The 22,782-nt window shown below is 45.4% G+C and overlaps 1 protein-coding gene across 2 annotated transcripts in view; it reads right to left on the reverse strand.

Moving 5' to 3' along the window:
• SAMHD1 (SAM and HD domain containing deoxynucleoside triphosphate triphosphohydrolase 1) overlaps positions 1 to 22,782 on the reverse strand; it is a 610,883-nt gene that overhangs the window by 549,027 nt on the left and 39,074 nt on the right. The gene's annotated exons all lie outside the window — the stretch shown is intronic.

Below are 22,782 nucleotides of genomic sequence, written 5' to 3' on the forward strand. Positions count from 1 at the left end.
GCTGGAATCAATGGTGGCGCCATGTTGCGTTTGCAGAGCCCCTGATGTGCCTAAACAGTGGAAACCCCTCAATTCTAACTTCAACACTAAACCCAACACAATCCTAATCCTAATCCCAACTGTAGCCATAACCCTAATCCCAACCCTAACCCCAACACACCTAACCACAACCCTAACCCCAACACACCCGTAACCCTAATTCCAACCCTAATCCTAACCCTAATCCCAACCCTAACCCTAATCCCAACCCTAACCACAACTGTAACCCCAACACACCCCTAACCCTATCTGTAACCCTAACCACAAGCCTAATCTTAACCCTATTTCCAACCCTAGCCCTAATTCCAACCCTAACCCTAAGGGTATGTGCCCACGTTGCGGATTCGTGTAAGATTTTTCCGCACGATTTTTGAAAAATCTGCAGGTAAAAGGCACTGCGTTTTACCTGCGGATTTACAGCAGATTTCCAGTGTTTTTTTGTGCGGATTTCACCTGCGGATTCTTATTGAGGAACAGGTGTAAAACGCTGCGGAATCCGCACAAAGAATTGACATGCTGCGGAAAATACAACGCAGCGTTTCTGCACGGAATTTTCCGCACCATGGGCACAGCGGATTTGGTTTTCCATAGGTGTACATGGTACTGTAAACCTGATGGAAAACTGCTACGAATTCACAGTGGCCAATCCGCTGCGGATCCGCGGCCAATCCGCTGCGGATCCGCGGCCAATCCGCTGCGGATCCGCAGCCAAATCCGCACATGCCATAACCCTAACCCTACCTGTAACCCTAACCCTAACCCTAACCCTAGTTCTAACCCTAACCCTAGTGGAAAAAGAAAAAAAAATATTTTCTTTATTTTATTATTGTCCCTACCTATGGGGGTGATAAAGGGGGGGGTTATTTATTATTTTTTTTATTTTGATCGCTGTGATAGAACCTATCACAGCGATCAAAATGTACTTTTAACGAATCTGCCGACTGGCAGATTCGGCGGGCGCACTGAGCATGCGCCCGCCATTTTGGAAGATGGCGGCACCCAGCGAGGAGGCGGACGGACACCGGGAGCCTCGGTGAGTATAAGGGGGGGGGAGATCGGGGCACGGGGGGGGCGTCGGAGCACAGGGGGGTGGCATAGCAGCACGGGGGGAGCGGGTAGGAGCACGGGGCAGCGGAGCACAGGACCGAGGGGAGCGGAGCACAGATCGGTCGCTTGGGGGGGCGATCGGTGGGGTGGGGGGGGGGTCACATTAGTGTTTCCAGCCATGGCCGATGGTATTGCAGCATTGGCCATGGCTGGATTGTAATATTTCACCAGTTTTTCAGGTGAAATATTACAAATCGCTCTGATTGGCAGTTTCACTTTCAACAGCCAATCAGAGCTGGCCACTCCCCGTCTCTGCAGATCGGGTGAAATCGGAGTTAACCCCTTCACCCGATCTGCAGGGACGCGATCATTCCATGACGCCACATAGGCGTCATGGGTCGGATTGGCACGGGTTTTCATGACGCCTACGTGGCGTCATGGGTCGGGAAGGGGTTAAGCTACATAGGAGCGATCTGATAATCGATGCTATGTAGCAGAGCCGATCAGGCTATGCCAGCTTCTAGCCTCCCATGGAGGCTATTAAAGCATGGCAAAAGATATTAAAAAAAAAAAAAAAAAAGTTTAAAAAAAAATATGAAATGAATAAAAGAATATATAAAAAGTTTAAATCACCCACCTTTCGCCCCAATCAAAATACTACAATAAAAATAAAATCAAATATACACATTTGGTATCGTCTCGTTCAGAATTGCCCAATCAAAAAAAAAAAAAAAAGTATTAACCTGATCGCTAAACGGCATAGCGAGAAAAAAAATTAGAAACGCCAAAATTACGTTTTTATGGTCGCTGCGACATTGCATTAAAATGCAATAACGCATCTGCACCAAAATGGTATCACTAAAAACGTCAGCTCGGCAAGCAAAAAATAAGCCCTCAACCGACCCCAGATCACGAAAAATGGAGACGCTACGGGTATCGGAAAATGGCGCGATTTATTTATTTTATTTTTTTTTAGCAAAGTTTGGAATTTTTTTTCACCACTTAGATAAAAAATAACCTAGTCATGTTTGGTGTCTATGAACTCGTAATGACCTGGAGAATCATAATGGCAAGTCATTTTTAGCATTTAGTGAACCTAGCAAAAAAGCCAAACAAAAAACACGCATGGGATTGCACTTTTTTTGCAATTTCACCACACTTGGAATTTTTTTTCCCCCATTTTCTAGTACACGTCATGGTAAAACCAATGATGTCGTTCAAAAGTACAATTCGTCCCGCAAAAAATAAGCCCTCACATGGCCATATTGACAGAAAAATAAAAAAAGTTATGGCTCTGGGAAGGAGGGGAGCGAAAAAGGAACACGGAAAAAAGGAAAATCCCAAGGTCATGAAGGGGTTAAAGCAAGAGTAAAAAATATGTACGGTAATCAGTGAAAAAAAAAAAAGGCTTGAATTTTTTTTTCTATTTATCCAGATTCCACAAAAAATCTCAGGATACAAATCCTGATAGTCCCATTGGTCCGATGGCAAGTAAAAAAAAAAAAAAAAAGACAGGAGACAAGAAGCAGCTTTGTCAAAGCTTTCTCTAAAGAAAAGAGTTTAGAAAGGAAGCCAGAAACTGAGCTTTAGGACTTGTATACAAGGTGCGAAGACAAGTATAAAAGGTGCCTGGAAAAGATATTTTTGCTACTACACTGTAAAACCAGTCCTGTCTATCTTTGTCAAAAGCCTTTTCGGGACCAATGGTAACAATGGCTGACATAAGGTGTAAGGTCAGGAATGAGTGGATCCCAGTAAGCAAACCATGCTGGTGGCCCTTCAGAAAACTCGCCTGTACTGGCGACACTGGCTTTTAGATTTACTCAACTTTTCAGCCAAAACCTTTGATATGATGATAAAGGGAACCAGACAGCTGATGCCTATGGATAGGGGAGCATGTATCAGGCATGCTTTGCACGATTTTAACCATATATATTTACCATAACACTGAAAACGCTGTGGCATTTTAGTAAACAGACTAAAATCCACCGAGAACCAAGCTGCATAGGAGACTAGTTGGACAGGCTTCTCCCCACCTGATCCCCTTGAGGGACAGATCTCCCCGTATACACACATGTAGGTAGAGATCTGTCACTCAAGGGCAGCAGGAGGGAGAAGCCAACAGGGACTCACTTGTCCCACTAGTTTCCTATGTGGCTTTGTCCCTGGAGGCTTTTAAAGTTTTTTCTCTTAAACGCCGCATCTTTTCAGGGTTAAACATTTATGGCTGAAATTGTGCAGTGTGTCAGGCAGCATGTCAGGTTCCCTTTAACATCCAAATTAATATGGGAAATCAGCCTATAACAGCTGAGGGCTAGACAGTCTTTCCCTAGTTTTGGAATACATTTTAGGTAGGAAGAAAGAGGATCCCCCACCTAATACTTTATTATAGAGAGACTGAGTGGTGAGACGTTAGGCCCTATTTATAAAATTCCCAGATGTAGCCATCTGGACCAGGGGTTTTTCGGGTCAGTACAATTCCAAGAATATAAAGTATTTTTTACAAAAAAAATATATATATATATAGGGTCATTCCATGTCAAGTGGACCAGTGGTCCCCACTCGACCATCTCCGATTTTGCTGAAAATTCATAAGGATGTACATGTATGTTTGAAAAGAGGTTCTGTAAATTTTTAGGGCCAGATCTCACATACATTGGGCACTGTTGACCTTTCACTGGAGGTTCCACCAAGCCTGCGGCTTCAGCTAAGAGGATTTTGCTAACTTTGGCACATAGCCATCAACTTTTGCTGCTAAACACGATAAAATTATTACCGGCTATGACAAAACAATATTTCGGCCGCAATTTTGTGTCAAAGTAGCTTGAAAAACGTGTCACATAAAATTTATTCCAAACTTTGCCCCTATATAACTCAAGACCAAAAACCAATAGTAACTGGTGCTTTGCCCTGTACACCAAACATCTACATGGCTTTGTATTGCTGCAATATCACGGTCAAAGCATATGTATTTGTGGAAATATTCACACCCACATATGATGAAAAACTTAAAAAAACCGAATTTTACCTATTTTTAGGTCAAATTTCCCAAAAAGGGTACCCCTAAAATATATTACTTCTGATATCATTAGAAAGAGCACATTTTTCTCTACAATGATCATTGGGGTTTTTTTTTGGAGTCTCTCCGTTTAAGAAATGAAAAATGCCACTGAACATGGTGTTATTTATTAATACGCAATGAATGGTAACTGCACTATTCAAACCCTTGCGTTGGTCCATGGTGGTTATACCACAACCAATTCCCTAAGAATTGGTATTATAATCCTATTAAGAATTGTAATAATGCTGTCTTTCGAGAATTGGCAGCCCCATCGCCTAGGAGCCATGGCCGATAGCCGTGCAAGGCGAGCCTCGGGCGGCCTCTTTATCGCAGGTTCCGAAGCCTGAGGGTGGGTGTCTTTGCCTAGGATCCCAAGCCTAATATTGGGTATCTTTTGTTGGTTCCCAGGCCATAATGTTCAGTCTAAGTGGTCTGGAATTGTTGGTGAATTTGCAACATAATCGGTTCAGAGAAGCTGCATTGTCGGCCCATTGCTGTTGCAGCTGGTGCTGGAATTATTGCAATGATTGACTGCTCAGAAATACAGCATGTATCATTTTTCACAGGCCAGTGAAAGAAGCTGGCTGGTCCATGAGGATGCATAAAATTTATTAATGCATCATGCTCGTCGACTGAAATTTCAGAAATATTTCCAATCCACCAGTTCCTATCGTAAATGCAGGCAATGTATTGCCCTGGCTGGAGGTTTGCAATTGGCACAAAAGGCATTTCTGATCTGACAGATCTATCTACATGGGCAATGAAAGATGATGGGTCATTTGACACCCTTGAAATGCGAATCTTTTGGTCATCAATTGGCACAAACTGGTGATTTTCTCTTGTTCCAGCAATTGTATGTCCATCTTTGAACCTTTCCTCTTGAACTACCCGTATTGCGTAAATTTTTTCTTTTGGAACAAAAAAAAACTTGATTCCATGCAGTTGCTCGTTGCAAAAGTTGAATAAATCCACCGGGGTCAGTATTTGGTTTTTAGTTGGGTGTTGAAGACTGGCACGAGCTGCCAACCTCTTTGCTGTCCCTCCAATCCCATCACAGGGCGACTTTCCATGACTGGTACCAACAAAATTCCATTCAGCGCTGATATTGAAATCAGCATTGTGGTGGCACAAGTTGAGAAAAATTGTGAAATTTTTGTACTGGGCTGCAGATCCATCGCTGAAGTAGTGGATATGACGAATCCCATAGATGAGAGTCTTGAGATATTCCACAATTACTGTTAAGAAAGTGTGGACTGCAACTGTGTCATGTCGTGAGCAATCACTGATTATGCACAAGCCGATGTTCTGCGCAGCTTCACCATTTAACTCCTTGAAGTAAATTACAAATGGGTGTACTGTAGCTTGACTATTTTCCCAGTGGAAACCTTGAATGACATCTTGAACAATAAATGAGTAATTTTCAGCAAAGTCCATAAAGATCACAAGCTCTCCAGGTCTCACATTTTCCTTCAGCGATTTCAGATAGCAACTTTGATGCTTGGCGATGTAGTGATGGCTACAAAGTTTAGACATTTTCAAAACCAATTCTTCAATGAAATCTTCCATAGTCAGTTGTTTGGTATCAAGCGTGTCTCGATCAGTGTGAATCCATTGTTTGACCTCAATAATATCTTCAGGGTCACTGTTGACAAACACATTGACTAGAAATTCTTTTAAAACTTCAGGACCCGGGCATTTATCACAACGGCCAAGCATACAGTACTTGGATTCAATTCCACAGACCATTTTTCACATGAGCTCTTTGTAGTCATCATTGATTGGGCATGCTGTAAGCATTAGTTTGACATTTTGGTGAATGGTACTCACACAAACGGAATGTGTTCCACCAGATCCAACGGTTACGCACCACTTTGGCCGAAGCTCTCAAAACTTGGAAAATCCAATTTCAGGGCCATTCCGATCCCGATAGGCAACAAACATTTTCCTCATATTGCTCAGTAAGTCACTTTTGCATCTGCTTTTTTTCACCTGCTATTCGCACTGATACATAGTCTTTTTTACCAGGGCACATTCGACTGAATTCATCATCCTCAAAAAATGCCTGCTCCTTTTTCTTCACTTCCTCAGAAAGTTTCTTGCCACACTTGATTCTAGGTAAGGCTAAGATCCCATGTTCACATTTAAGCTTTCGAGCTTGTTTGACCATTTGTTCAGAGACACCGAAATTCGTCTGATATAGCCTTAGCGAATATTAGTCGCTATTATTAAAAGCGACTATTACTGAGCAATATGAGGGAAATGTTTGTTGCCTATCGGGATCGGAATGGCCCTGAAATTGGATTTTCCAAGTTTTGAGAGCTTCGGCCAAAGTGCGTAACCGTTGGATCTGCTGGAACACATTCCGTTTGTGTGAGTACCATTCACCAAAATGTCAAACTAATGCTTGCAGCATGCCCAATCAATGATGACTACAAAGAGCTCATATGCAAAATGGTCTGTGGAATTGAATCCAAGGACTGTATGCTTGGCCGTTGTGATAAATGCCCGGGTCCTGAAGTTTTAAAAGAATTTCTAGTCAATGTGTCTGTCAACAGTGACCCTGAAGATATTATTGAGTTCAAACAATGGATTCACACTGATCGAGACACGCTTGATACCAAACAACTGACTATAGAAGATTTCATTGAAGAATTGGTTTTGAAAATTTCTAAACTTTGTAGCCATCACTACATCGCCAAGCATCAAAGTTGCTATCTGAAATCGCTGAAGGAAAATGTGAGACCTGGAGAGCTTGTGATCCTTATGGACTTTGCTGAAAATTACTCATTTATTGTTCAAGATGTCATTCAAGGTTTCCACTGGGAAAATAGTCAAGCTACAGTACACCCATTTGTAATTTACTTCAAGGAGTTAAATGGTGAAGCTGCGCAGAACATCAGCTTGTGTATAATCAGTGATTGCTCACGACATGACACAGTTGCAGTCCACACTTTCTTAACAGTAATTGTGGAGTATCTCAAGACTCTCATCTATGGGATTCGTCATATCCACTACTTCAGCGATGGATCTGCAGCCCAGTACAAAAATTTCACAATTTTTCTCAACTTGTGCCACCACAATGCTGACTTCAATATCAGCGCTGAATGGAATTTTTTTTGGTACCAGTCATGGAAAGTCGCCCTGTGATGTGATTGGAGGGACAGCAAAGAGGTTGGCAGCTCGTGCCAGTCTTCAACGCCCAACTAAAAACCAAATACTGACCCCGGTGGATTTATTCAACTTTTGCAACGAGCAACTGCATGGAATCAAGTTCCAAAATAAAAAATTGACGAAATACGGGTAGTTCAAGAGGAAAGGTTCAAAGATGGACATACAATTGCTGGAACAAGAGAAAATCACCAGTGTGTGCCAATTGATGACCAAAAGATTCGCATTTCAAGGGTGTCAGATGACCCATCATCTTTCATTGCCCATGTAGATAGATCTGTCAGATCAGAAATTCCTTTTGTGCCAATTGCAAACCTCTAGCCAGGGCAATACATTGCCTGCATTTACGATAGGAACTGGTGGATTGGAAATATTTCTGAAATTTCAGTCGACGAGCATGATGCATTAATAAATTTTATGCATCCTCATGGACCAGCCAGCTTCTTTCACTGGCCTGTGAGAAATGATACATGCTGGATTCCCGAGCAGTCAATCATTGCAATAATTCCAGCACCAGCTGCAACAGCAATGGGCCGACAATGCAGCTTCTCTGAACCGATTATGTTGCAAATTCACCAACAATTCCAGACCACTTAGACTGAACATTATGGTTGGGAACCAACAAAAGATACCCAATATTAGGCTTGGGATCCTAGGCAAAGACACCCACCCTCAGGCTTCGGAACCTGCGATAAAGAGGCCGCCCGAGGGTCCCCTTGCACGGCTATCGGCCATGGCTCCTAGGCGATGGGGCTGCCAATTCTCGAAAGACAGCATTATTACAATTCTTAATAGGATTATAATACCAATTCTTAGGGAATTGGTTGTGGTATAACCACCATGGACCAACGCAAGGGTTTGAATAGTGCAGTTACCATTCATTGCGTATTAATAAATAACACCATGTTCAGTGGCATTTTTCATTTCTTAAACGGAGAGACTCCAAAAAAAACCCCAATGATCATTGTAGAGAAAAATGTGCTCTTTCTAATGATATCAGAAGTAATATATTTTAGGGGTACCCTTTTTGGGAAATTTGGCCTAAAAATAGGTAAAATTCGTTTTTTTAAAGTTTATCATATGTGGGTGTGAATATTTCCACAAATACATATGCTTTGACCGTGATATTGCAGCAAAGCAAAGTCATGTAGATGTTTGGTGTACAGGGCAAAGCACCAGTTACTATTGGTTTTTGGTCTTGAGTTATATAGGGGCAAAGTTTGGCATAAATTTTATGCGACACGTTTTTCAAGCTACTTTGACACAATATTGCGGCTGAAATATTGTTTTGTCATAGCCGGTAATAATTTTATCGTGTTAAGCAGCAAAAGTTGAGCTAGTATGCCAAATTTCAGCATTATAGCCAGTATAGAACTCTAATGGCTATGTGCCAAAGTTAGCAAATCTCTTAGCTGAAGCCGCAGGCTTGGTGGAACCTCCAGTGAAAGGTCAACAGTGACCAATGTATGTGAGATCTGGCCCTAAAAATTTACAGAACCTCTTTTCAAACATACATGTACATCCTTATAAATTTTCAGCAAAATCGGAGACGGTCGAGTGGGGACGATTTTTAAAACTGGTCCACTTGATGTGGAATGACCCTATATGCTTTTGCATCACCATATTCTGATTAGAAAACTTATTTTTCCATCTACCGGCTAACACAGTGCAAAGATATATTTTCCTATATTCTGATTAATAACTTCCAGCACTTTTTTGCAGGAGGAGTTTGAAGTTTTTATTGGTACCATTTTAGACCACATAACATGTATTTTTTTTTCCCTCCTCGGAGCTATCACAGTGAACAACATTAAGTACTGCAATTCATGAATGATTTTGTTCTGCGTGCCATTCCCCATGTGCACAAAGTGCCAAAACAACTTTATTCTCCATGTCTGTATGATTACAGTCACTGCACATTTATACAGGTTTGCATTTTACTACTTTTGCACATTAAAATACTAATGAAAAAAATAAAAAATAGTTGAGTTACCATTTTATGATGGCTATAAAACTTGTTTTTGACAAGAGAACAGTATGAAGGCTTTTTTTTTTTTTTTTTAATAAGAGTGTGCTCAGTGATACTAATAACTTTTTTTTTTTTTTACAACCTTATCATTAATTTTTATTGCATCGTTTGCTGTACAATATGTATGATGAAAGCGCTATAATTTCAACAAGTTTTTTTTAAGGTGTTCACCGTACGAGTTAAATAATGGGACTGTTTTTGTAGCTCGGGGCATTCTAGACAACGTAATTACAATTATGTGAACCTTTCCGTTTACTCTTGTATTAATATAAAACATCATTTCCACTATGGGATCACCGGTTTAATCTCCCTACAATAGTTATGTATTGCAGGGTAATAGACCTGTTATTGACACGGCCAATTTTACCATGTGCAAGAAAATGGACAGATTAATGTGGTCTGTTTTTAACGTGCGTGGAGAAAATAAAAAATCAAACAAACAAAAACAACATATGAATGGCTCCATAAACTATCACCGGTATGAGTGCCATCCGTGAAAAACAAGGACAGCACTTGCACATGAAAATCGGACGTCTGAATAAGCCCAGGGCCTAACAAGATATACAAGTCAGCATAACAAGATATACAAGACAGCAGATCCGGAGGCCAAGTAAAGGGACTCAGTTGCCGTGGCAACTATGAGGGCACTATGATGTGGCTCAAGAGGGCGCCTCCTCAATCTGTTAACCATCTAGATGCTGCTGTCACCAAAAGTGGCAGAGTGATTAAATGTCCGCAATGGTTGTCAGTTGTTAGGCCTGTTTCACACTTGCATTCGGCAGCCCTGCATAGGGCTGCGTACTTTTCCCCTTCATATCCGCACAGCTGCGCATGCGTCCTGCGTACCTACCGTATCTTTAACATGCGTTCCAGTGAGGTCGGTGGACACGTCAAAACGACGCACCTGCAGACAAACGCATGTCCCTACGTACCCAATGTTAAAGATAGGTACGCAGGACGCATGCGCAGCTGTGCGGATATGAAGGGGAAAAGTACGCAGCCCTATGCAGGGCTGCCGAACATAAATGTGTACTTAGCCTTAGCATAGTCATTCTGCTGTTGACGGCACAAGCTCTTTCGAGAGGCCTCAATCACATACATAAGGCACTTGGCGATATCTCTTTGCTTGATGTTCCATACATGTATGAGGGATGTTAGCAAGATGTAAATAGCGTTAAAAGAAAAAAAAATGGTTTCAAAAAGTCTTTTTGAAAAAACAAAATTAATAGACCTAAGGATATTTGCCCATGACATCTTTTAAACAACTGTATACATACACGCATAGTTTTAACCCAGTAGATGATTTCAAGAAACGCCGGTGACATTTTCCCTGAAGTGTCCTTTTCGACATCTTTTAAATTCCAGATATAAAAACATGTGGCTTCCAAGTTAAAGCTGCCAAAAAAATGAATTTGTCACTTCTTGTGTACTCCCATGCCCAGGAGCTGCGGTACGGTAAGACCAAGGTCCTACACAGCCATTACTCAGTACACAGCAGGGGCACATGTATAAGATTATCTCAGCACAGCCAATTTATTTATTTATTTTTTTTTTTTTTTAACACATCGACTTGTGGAACTTATTTTTACTCCAAGGTCTATTAATTAAAATGTACTTGGTCTAAAAACGCTTTTAAAGGGAACCTGTCACCAGTTTTGTCACATACTGCATAAACTAAAACTGTCACCTTAATCAGCTAAGCAGCATTCCATAAATGGTTACATAACCGCCTGACTCCAACCTCACCATCCTGCATACCCTCCAAAAACCTTTCCGAGTTCTCCTGCACTGTATGTTAACTTTGTCTGTCCAGTTAGATAGGCATCCTTTCTGTGCTCTCCTACCCTCCTCCCAGCTGCGGATAGTCATCCTACTGCATTGATTGACGTGGGTGACACCTCCTGCATCATTAACATTGCAGGGTGAAATCTTGCGCCTGCGCAGACAAGTCACACTCACACACTAGGTTTTGTCCTACTGCACGCATGCGCACTTATGTTTTTGATTCTGCTCACAGTAGGGGAAAGCAGAGTGTGCAGCCGCAAGCTTTCACCAAGCAATATGGATGACGCAGGAAGAGTCATCCACATCAATAAGAGAAGGACAGAAACAGGAGCCAAGAAGAGGGATAAAGAGCACAAAGTATGCCAACCGGACTGACAGGATAACAATACAGAGTGGGAGACCATGAAAAAGTTTTTGGAGGGTATAAAAGGGGAGTCAGGGGGTTATATACAGTTGTGCTCAGAAGTTTACATAACCTGGCAGAGTTTTTGCTTTCTTGTCCTTTTTTTCAGAGAATATGAATGATAACACCAAAACTTTTTCTCCACTCGTGGATAATGGTAGGGTGAAGCCACTTATTGTCAAACTACCGTGTTTTCTCTTTTTAAATCAGGAAAGACGAAAAGAGAGTCAGTCTTCCGGAAAGTGGACGTTCTATCCAGGTAGATCCTCACAGCCCTGACGAGGTCCAGCTTGTTCAACGATCGCTCCAGAGGATGAGTCGGAGATGGACAAAAGGAAGGTAGAACGATGTCCTCATTGAGGTGGAAGGTGGAAACCACCTTAGGAAGAAAAGAAGGCGGAGGCCTGAGGACCACCTTGTCCTGGTGAATGACCAAGAACGGAGGACGGCAGGACAGGGCCGCCAACTCGGAAACGCGGCAAATGGAAGTGATGGCCACAAGAAAAGCCACCTTCCAAGATAGGACTGACAGGGGAATCTCCCCTCAGAATGTCCAGCACAAGATTCAAATCCCATGAGTCCACAGGGGCCCTATACGGAGGGACAGCATGGGCTGCTCCCTGAAGGAAAGTCTTAACCTGTGGCCGAGAAGCTAAAGTCTTCTGAAAAAGGATGGAAAGCGCAGAAACCCGGCCGTTTAGGTAACTAAGAGCAAGGCCCGAATCCAGTCCTGCCTGAAGGAAGGCCAGGATGGAAGGCAGGGAAAAGGACATAGATGAAACGCGGTTGGACTCGCACCAACGGAAGTAGGCCTTCCAGGTACGATAGTAGATCCTGGAAGATGAAGGCTTCCGAGCCTGGATCATGGTGAGAATCACCCGGTCCGAAAGGCCGGACGCTCTTAAAACTGCGGTCTCAACAGCCACGCCGTTAAACTGAGCGACCGAGAATTTGGGTGGCAAATCGGACCTTGAGACAGCAGATCGGGCCTGTCTGGAAGGCGCCAGGGAGAGTCCGCGAGAAGGTTGACGAGCTCCGTGAACCAAGCTCTCCTGGGCCAATCCGGGGCAATCAGAATGACTCGGCACCCCTTCCGCTTTGATCTTTTTCAACAGTTTGGGAAGTAATGGAAGTGGTGGGAACAGGTAGGGTAGCACGAACTGTGACCAAGGAATGGCCAGAGCGTCGACGCCCACTGCAAGAGGGTCGCGAGACCTGGAGACGAACTGCGGGACCTTCCTGTTCATTCGAGACACCGTAAGGTCCACGTCTGGAGTCCCCCATCGAAGACAAATCTGATGGAAGACCTCCTGATGCAAGGACCATTCCCCTGCCACGAGGCCCTCGTGGCTGTGGAAGTCGGCAGCCTAATTGTCCACGCCGGGGATATGCACCGCGGATATCACCGGAACCGTTGCCTCTGCCCAAAGGAGGATCTTGGATACCTCGGCCAGGGCCAAGGGGCTCCGAGTCCGCCCCTGATGGTTGACATACGCCACAGCCGTGGCATTGTCCGTCTGGATTCGGATTGGCAGGCCCCTGAGAATCCTTTCCCAGTGGCGGAGGGACAGAAAGATGGCCCGAATCTCAAGGACATTGATCGGCAGAGATGACTCCTGCGCCGACCAAACCTGAACCGTCAGGTGGCGAAAAACCACACCCCAGCCGAACAGGCTGGCGTCCGTCGTCACCACTTGCCAGTGAACTGGAAGGAAGGACCTGCCCTGGGAGATGAGAGGTGACGTCAGCCACCAGTTGAGGGATCGTTTGACCCGAGAGAAGTCGGATCGGACGATCCAGGGAGAAGACGGACCTGTCCCACTGAGACAGAATGGCTTGCTGAAGGGGTCGCGAATGAAATTGGGCGAAGGGAATCGCCTCTATTGTTGCTACCATCCTCCCCAGAACCTTCATGGCCGATCGGAGGGAGGGAGGCCGAGGGCCCTGGAGCAAACGTATGTCCCGACAAAGGGTGGATCTCTTGTCTTTGGGAAGGAAGACCTTGGTCTGACGAGTGTCGAAGAGCATGCCCAGAAAGATGATGCGCTGAGAGGGAATAAGGCAGGACTTCTTCCGGTTGACCAGCCACCCGAAATGGGCTAGGGTGGCGCAGAAGAAGTAGGAGGATGAGAGCGGCCCCCTTTAGAGTTAGACATTTTGAAGAGGTCCCTGAAGAAAATGTCAGCGGGTTAGGGGACAGTGGGGCAGAGGGGGCTGTCACGGCAGACGAGAAAACGGATACCAGGTGGAGGAAGCTGTCCAGCTTGCGGTAGATCTCCGGAGAGAAGACGAGCCCCTGCTGAATCCGCGCAGATGGTGACCGCTGAAGGGGGTCAGGTCAGGAATGTGCGCTCTGTGGGTTAGGATCCAGCTCCGAATGTGCCGGCAGCGGCGTAGAGGAAGGGGCGGAGTCAGCCAAGATGGCGCCGGACAGAGATTGTCGGGCGGGAGAAAGGCCGCCCGATGAAAACGGAAGTGGGCGGAGCGCGGCATCGGAAGTAGGCCCCAGGAAAAGCCGGGGCCTATATTAGAAGCCGGCGGCCGCTGGAGAGGACCACGGGCCGCGAGTCAGCTCCGAAAGGTACGGCCGCCGGGGAAAACGGCGCAGCTGCCTGTAGGGGGCCGCGCCGCAGAGAGAAAGGATGCGGCCGCAGGCAAGGCAGTGCGACTGCCTGTTAAAATGCGGCCGCCGAGCAGCGCGGCTGGTCATCAGGGCCCCGTGCAAACGATAGGACTGTCGCCCAGACTGCTGCGGGGTTCAGCCAGAAAAAGGTGCGGCCGCAGTATAGAAGTGCGGCCGCAGTAATAGTAGTGCGGCTGCCTGTAAGGCGCCGCAAGAGTAAATATGCGGTCGCAGGAAAGGAAGGGAGTCCACAGAGGCCCCCTAAGGAGAAACTGATAGGGGAAAAAAAATACTCACCTATCATCCCACGCCGACCGGTACTAACCTTAAAACGTGGAAAGTATTAGACGTCCGTGGAGCTGGAGGTGGACGTCCTCGTCTCCTCCAACCGACAGGCTCTGGTGGGCGAGTGGGTGAGGGATGGAGCCGGGACCGGACTTCTGAGCACGCTTGTGTGCTAGGCTCTTGCTCCTGGAGAGGGATCTATGAGGATACAGGGTGGCAGTACACGCCGTACTCATAGTCTGCCTTGTGGGAATACAGGTGTGACTGTTCACCCTGTATCCCATACGGAAAAAAACATGAAAAGAAATGACACACATTGAGGTAGATAAGGGTCTAACGAAAGACCCGTGTCCACCTCCTACTGACACTAAGCTAAAACTGAAGAGTATAATGCCAGTCGGTGGGGTGTACACTGCAGAGGAGGAGCTAACTTTTTATTTGCATAGTGTCAGCCCCCTAGTGGCAGCAGCATACACCCATGGTTCCTGTGTCCCCCAATGAGAGGTGATAAAGAAATAACTTATACTCCCCTGCAGGGCAGTCCGGTCCGATGGGTGTCGCTGGTCTTGGCCCGGTACCTCCCATCTTCTTATGATCACCGCCATCCTGCATCATCCACACAGGCTCCCCGGCTAGTGCCGGGGCTCTTTGAACTTTTCCGGCAGTACTTTGCTCTGCCTACAACAGAGCAGAGAAGTACACCTGTGCAGGAGAGCGATGTGGGGGAGCCTGTGTGAGTGATGCAGGGTCACATCATCCACAAGAAGCAAGTAGGAGGGCGGCGATCATATGAAGATGGGAGGTGCCAGACCAAGACCAGCGACACCCATGGGGCCAGACCGCCCCGCATTATAGCATGCTGTATATAAGCCCTGAAAGGCGGTGGCCGTATCTTATATCGGCCAAAACTGCTGACATGTTACCTTTAAAAAAAATCTATTCTTGACGATCTCTCCACCTCCAAGACCATGAATATACTCACTTTTACGAGTTCAGACACCAAACATGTCTAGGTTCTTTATTTACGTGGAGACATTTTTTTAAAAAAAGTTTGTTAAAAAAAAAAGAAAAAAAAAGCGTGCCATTTTCCTATACCCATAGTGTCTCCATTTATCGTGAAGTCAGGTTGGGTGTGGGCTTATTTTTTGAGTGCCGAGCTGACGTTTTTAATGATACCATTTTGGTGAAGATAACCCATGAAGTATCAAAGCACTATAGAAAAATAAATCCCTATAATTTAAAAAAAAAAAAAAAACATTTTTCCTTCAGCAAATATGACCTAAATCAAAACAAGAGAAAAAAATCCCCTCTTCTCTCCCCGTGCCTCCCTGGACCCGTGTGGACAGGTGTCATCTATGTAAAACTATAAGAAATAACCGTAGGCACTACTATTGTGGGTGGTGTGCAAGTAGTTGCCCAAACCATATAATCTTGTAAAGTAACTTGGCACACACGTGATCAGATGCTATTGTGGTTTAATAAAGAGAGTACATACAAACGTTTCGGTCATAGACCTTCTTCAATTTACTAAACAAAAATGATAAATAATGAAATAAATAAAGTATATACAATAAATACATTCAATTAATGGTCTCATGTAAATACAATTGGCTGAAAAATTGTAACTGCTCAGAGGATAACCACGTACTGAATCTACCAGTCTCTAGTGAAATGCAGTTATGAAGAAACGTGCCAATAGTCATGCACTAGTGGTGAAAGGGAATTATTTCATAGTGACCGTTGGAGTGAAATTATAAGAAGGGAAGGAAAAAGAAAAAAAAGGAAAAAGAAGACCTACCCTCTCACAGAGAGAATGTCTAGTAGATGAATTTTTTGGGGATGAATGGACCTGTAAGTATGTATGCAAAATCTCAGACTAATTAAGCATGTGGTAGCGCACATTTAGGTAGTAATAAAGATCAACATACCCCTTATAGTATCTGTAAGTGGTGATTACAGGCTATGCGTCAGTCAGGCACTGTGGGGAGAAATGAAATTGCTACCGAAGACCTGGGATAACGCTCAGGGGGAAGTGCTCCGTGAGTCATGATTAGTGTTGAGCATTCCGATACCGCAAGTATCGGGTATCGGCCGATATTTGCTGTATCGGAATTCCGATACCGAGATCCGATACTTTTGTGGTATCGGGTATCGGTATCGAAACAACATTAATGTGTAAAATAAAGAATTAAAATAAAAAATATTGCTATACTCACCTCTCCGACGCAGCCTGGACCTCACCGAGGGAACCGGCAGCGTTGTTTGCTTAAAATGCGCGCTTTTCCTTCCTTCCGTGACGTCACGGCTTGTGATTGGTCGCGTCGCCCATGTTGGCCGCGACGCAACCAATCACAGCAAGCCGTGACGTAATTTCAGGTCCTTCAGTATTTTAAAATTACGTTCCGGCTTTGTGATTGGTCGCGTTGCGGTCACATGGGCGACGCGACCAATCAGAAGCCGTGACGTCACGGGAGGCTGGACACGCGCGCATTTTAAAATGCGCGCGTCTCCTGCCTCCCGTGACGTCACGGCTTCTGATTGGTCGCGTCGCCCATGTGACCGCGACGCGACCAATCACAAAGCCGGAACGTAATTTTAAAATACTGAATGCCTAGAAGGACCTGAAAATTACGTCACGGCTTGCTGTGATTGGTCGCGTCGCGGCCACATGGGCGGCACACGACCAATCAGAAGCCGTGACGTCACGGAAGGAAGGAAAAGCGCGCATTTTAAGCAAACAACGCTGCCGGTTCCCTCGGTGAGGTCCAGGCTGCGTCGGAGAGGTGAGTATAGCAATATTTTTTATTTTAATTCTTTATTTTACACATTAATATGGTTCCCAGGGCCTGAAGGAGAGTTTCCTCTCCTTCAGACCCTGGGAACCATCAGGGATACCGTCCGATACTTGAGTCCCATTGACTTGTATTGGTATTGGGTATCGGTATCGGATTAGATCCGATACTTTGCCGGTATCGGCCGATACTTTCCGATACCGATACTTTCAAGTATCGGACGGTATCGCTCAACACTAGTCATGATGTGTCCAGCTTACCTAAGGTGTTCCTGTCCCGGACGCGGTGTCCACCGCTTGTCCTCAGTGTGGGGAAGCTGCCGTGTTAATGCCATTTATGTGCGCGTTCAAAGACGCGCTACCGGAAGTGCCTGACCGGAAGTGACCTGGCGGTGTGGGTATGGCTAAGTTGCGTTCCACTATTGCTAGAGTGGGTGGGGCCATGCGTTCCACTGCGGGCATGCGCAGTGAAGAAGTGCCCTGTCATTCTGAGATGCAAGATCAGATCCTCCAAAGTGGTGAAAAGTCATTCTAGCTGACAAGTGGTGAAACGTGATCGTTCTTGGTGACCATTAGCAGTGAGTTTTAGCAGGGGTGATCTATATTCCAGTCAGTATTAATAAAGCCGACTCTGTGAAAGAGAGATAATAGAATTAGAATGGAAATCACAGATTAATATCAGCATATTATATCGCAATACTTTACATCAAAGATGGTATTATAAGGGTCACATTAGAGATATTAGATGAGCACAATCCACTCAGTTCATCATGCATTAAGAGAGGAAGGATTGGATGTCGTAGTCTCTGTTCAAGCCCCTTGGGGCTAAAGTCTGTAATTCATGTATCCAGTAGGCCTCCCTCTTTTTTAGGAGGCCTATCCTGTCACCCCCTCTACGTGGTGGTGTTACCTGCTCAATCACTTGAAATCTTAGCTGGGCAATGGTGTGGCCCTGAGTGATGAAGTGATAGGGAATAGGTAGTAAGGTGTTTTTGCATCTTATCGTGGATTTGTGCTTCGAGATCCTTTGCTTGATGGGTTGAGTTGTTTCCCCCACATAATAAAGTCCGCACGGGCATTTAATTAAATAAATTACATATGCCGAATCGCATGTAAAGAAGCCTTTAATGGGGTATTCCTTACCATTATGTGGATGGTATACAGTCGTGCCTCTTTGTATGTTGTTACACTGTATGCACTGTAGGCATGGAAATGTGCCTGTCCTTGGATTGGTAAGGAAACGTTGTCTGGGTATAGATTGTGAACTCCCTATGTCTGCTCTTACCAACTTATCACGTATGTTGCGCGGTCTACGGAAGCAGGGGAGGAAAGGTTCAACAAATTCTTTGACCCCTGGGTGAGCTGCTCCTAGGATGTGCCAATGGCGTCTAATTGACTTGTGGAGTAGGTAAACCAGGGGGTGATAGTTGTGGACGAAGGGAATGCGGTGTTTGGTATCTCTCTTCCTGATAGCGGAAGGATTTGTAGTAGTGATATCCAGGGTATGCGGGGGATATCCCCTCTCTCGAAATTTTGTCCGCATCTCTTCTAGCCGTTTGATTTGTAAATCTTTGTCAGAGACTATTTTGTGGACCCTCTGAAACTGGGATTTTGGGATAGAGTCTTTCATTTTTTTGGGGTGGAAGCTGTCATAGTGTAATAGGCTATTACGATCTGTTGGTTTGATGTGTAAATCTGTGGAGAGTTTGCCTTCTTTATTTTTGAGAATTGTGGTATCTAGGAAATGTACTTGGTCCTGATCGTACGTGATAGTGAAATCCAGGCCTGGCCAGGAAGTCTTGAGGAATCCAAAGAAGGATACCAGTGATGTTTCGGGGCCAATCCAGATACAGAATATGTCGTCAATGTACCTTTTCCACACTACGGAATGTGTGCGGAAAAGGTCATTCACATAAATGGTGCTGGTTTCGTAATCCGCCATATAGGCATTTGCGTAGGGTGGCGCAGCGTTACTACCCATCGCGGTGCCTCTCCTCTGTAGGTAGAATTTGTCCTCAAATAGGAAGTAATTTTTAGTGAGTACCAGAGACCGTAACTCACAGCAGAGGTTGACCTGATCGGGGTCTAGGTCAGAGGTACTCAGTAACCTCCTTACTGATCCGATGCCTTCCACGTGTGGTATGGACGTGTATAAGTCCTTTACGTCAAATGTGACAAGATAAGCCTCTGATGGGATGTTTTTAAGCTCCTCTATGAGTTCAAAAAGGCTCCCGTGTCCAATAGGAAGGAGGGAGTTTGTTTGATCATGGGTGTCAAGATTTTCTCTAAATATTTGGATAGGGGTGAGAGAATTGAGTCTGTTGAAGCCACTATGGGTCTTCCTGGTGGGTTGGCTAAGCTTTTGTGAATTTTTGGTAGTACGTAAAAGACTGGCGTGATGGGATTTTGTTTAGTTAGAAATTCACATGTTTTTTGGTCCAGTATTTTTAATTCTCTGTATTTGGTAAGTGTATTTTGTATTTGTTCTCTGGTAATGTTGGTCGGGTCCCTCTCTAGGGGTGTGTAGATGGAGCGGTCGTTCAATTGGCGGTAGACCTCTTGTCTGTATGCGGACTTGTCTAGTACGACTATAGCTCCCCCCTTGTCGGCTGGTTTAACTATTATGTCCTTGTCTGCCTGTAGGGAGTTGAGCGCTTGTTGATCCAGGGCAGTAAGGTTAGATGGAGCATGTAGTCTGCCTCTATCAAAGTCATCCCTTAATTTGTGAAACGAGTCATTCACAAAAGAGATGAATGCTTCTAGTGCCGGGGAACCTGTTGGAGGTCTATAATTACTCTTGTTCCTCAGGCCTAGGCTCCTTGAAGTAAGGAGTCAGTCGTCTGTAATACTAGGGGGTGGATCACTAGTGTTTGAATCGGCAAAGTGTAACTTGAGTCTAAGGGTACTATCACACAGTGAAATTTTCATCGCTACGACGGCACGATCTGTGACGTTTCAGCGTCGCACGAGAATCGTTCCATCGTCGTATACTGCGGTCACACTGTGCAATTCACGGCGCTGGAGCGATAATTTTGTGACGTATTTGCGATGTAGAAGTCGTATGGGACAGTCGTACTGGTCATGTCACACAAGACGATTCAGAGACAATTCAGAGCACTTAATTGAATTATCTGTGCGTGACGTTCACTAGGGGCGTGTAGTGCTGCTACAGAGTGTGCTGATAGGCCATAGGTTATGTGCACACAATTGGTTGGAAAATTTGTCACCTGACCACTATTGTTCCCGACACCACCTCACAGTTTAAAAATTTACTTTCTTCACTTTGTACTTGCACAGTTGGTGGACCTGGACGTCGCTTTTAGTGTTTCCCAGGCCATTCCACACTTGGCACCGCAGTTTCACAGAGCATTCTACACTTGGCACCACAGCTTCGAGGTATGAAATGACCGCTTGGGCGTAGTGGATGGAGCGATGTAAAAAAAAACACACGGCATGAGCGTCTCGTACTCGACGCTGAAGCGATGCGGATTGTACGCTGTTGTGGGTGTTGGGCTAGAGAGTGGTAGATGGAACAATGTATGGTCGGCATGAGTGCTTTGTGCGTCAGCTGTACTGAAGCGGGTGGTTGTTTTGGGTTATGGTGGCCTAGGGCATGGTAGATGGAACAATGTATGGTAGGCATGAGTGCTTTGTGCGTCAGCTGTACTGAAGCGGGTGGTTGTTTTGGGTTATGGTGGCCTAGGGCATGGTAGATGGAACAATGTATGGTCGGCATGAGTGCTTTGTGCGTCAGCTGTACTGAAGCGGGTGGTTGTTTTGAGTTATGGTGGCCTAGGGCGTGGTAGATGGAACAATGTATGGTCGGCATGAGTGCTTTGTGCGTCAGCTGTACTGAAGCGGGTGGTTGTTTTGGGTTATGGTGGCCTAGGGCATGGTAGATGGAACAATGTATGGTCGGCATGAGTGCTTTGTGCGTCAGCTGTACTGAAGCGGGTGGTTGTTTTGGGTTATGGTGGCCTAGGGCATGGTAGATGGAACAATGTATGGTCGGCATGAGTGCTTTGTGCGTCAGCTGTACTGAAGCGGGTGGTTGTTTTGAGTTATGGTGGCCTAGGGCGTGGTAGATGGAACAATGTATGGTCGGCATGAGTGCTTTGTGCGTCAGCTGTACTGAAGCGGGTGGTTGTTTTGGGTTATGGTGGCCTAGGGCATGGTAGATGGAACAATGTATGGTCGGCATGAGTGCTTTGTGCGTCAGCTGTACTGAAGCGGGTGGTTGTTTTGGGTTATGGTGGCCTAGGGCATGGTAGATGGAACAATGTATGGTCGGCATGAGTGCTTTGTGCGTCAGCTGTACTGAAGCGGGTGGTTGTTTTGAGTTATGGTGGCCTAGGGCGTGGTAGATGGAACAATGTATGGTCGGCATGAGTGCTTTGTGCGTCAGCTGTACTGAAGCGGGTGGTTGTTTTGGGTTATGGTGGCCTAGGGCATGGTAGATGGAACAATGTATGGTCGGCATGAGTGCTTTGTGCGTCAGCTGTACTGAAGCGGGTGGTTGTTTTGGGTTATGGTGGCCTAGGGCATGGTAGATGGAACAATGTATGGTCGGCATGAGTGCTTTGTGCGTCAGCTGTACTGAAGCGGGTGGTTGTTTTGGGTTATGGTGGCCTAGGGCATGGTAGATGGAACAATGTATGGTCGGCATGAGTGCTTTGTGCGTCAGCTGTACTGAAGCGGGTGGTTGTTTTGAGTTATGGTGGCTTAGGGCGTGGTAGATGGAACAATGTATGGTCGGCATGAGTGCTTTGTGCGTCAGCTGTACTGAAGCGGGTGGTTGTTTTGAGTTATGGTGGCCTAGGGCGTGGTAGATGGAACAATGTATGGTCGGCATGAGTGCTTTGTGCGTCAGCTGTACTGAAGCGGGTGGTTGTTTTGGGTTATGGTGGCCTAGGGCATGGTAGATGAAACAATGTATGGTCGGCATGAGTGCTTTGTGCGTCAGCTGTACTGAAGCGGGTGGTTGTTTTGAGTTATGGTGGCCTAGGGCGTGGTAGATGGAACAATGTATGGTCGGCATGAGTGCTTTGTGCGTCAGCTGTACTGAAGCGGGTGGTTGTTTTGGGTTATGGTGGCCTAGGGCGTGGCAGATGGAACAATGTATGGTCGGCATGAGCGCTTCGTTCCGCCGCAGAAGCAAGCGAATGGGACGCTGTTGTGACTGGTTGTGACTGGTTGACTACAGCGTGGCAGATGGTACTAGGTATGGTCGCCATGAGTGCTTTGTGCGGCTGCTGTACTGAAGCGGGTGGTACACAGGTAAAAGTAGTGTTTAAAGGACTCTATCAAATGCCTAACTTTTTATTTTTTATTTTTTTCCAGATGTCAAATCGTGTTGAATTCATCCGGGATTTCATTGAAATCTACCACTCTTTTCCCTGCCTCTGGAAAATTAAATCTCCAGAGTACTGCAACAGGGAAAAGAGGAAGGAGGGTTATTCTAAGCTCATTGACTTTTACAAGCTCCATGCTCCGGAAGAGATAGCAAACGAAGCAGTGATAAAGAAAAAAATACAGGCGCTACGCACAGTGT

This window comes from Ranitomeya variabilis, chromosome 4, assembly GCF_051348905.1.
Source record: "Ranitomeya variabilis isolate aRanVar5 chromosome 4, aRanVar5.hap1, whole genome shotgun sequence".
Lineage (NCBI taxonomy): Eukaryota > Metazoa > Chordata > Amphibia > Anura > Dendrobatidae > Ranitomeya > Ranitomeya variabilis.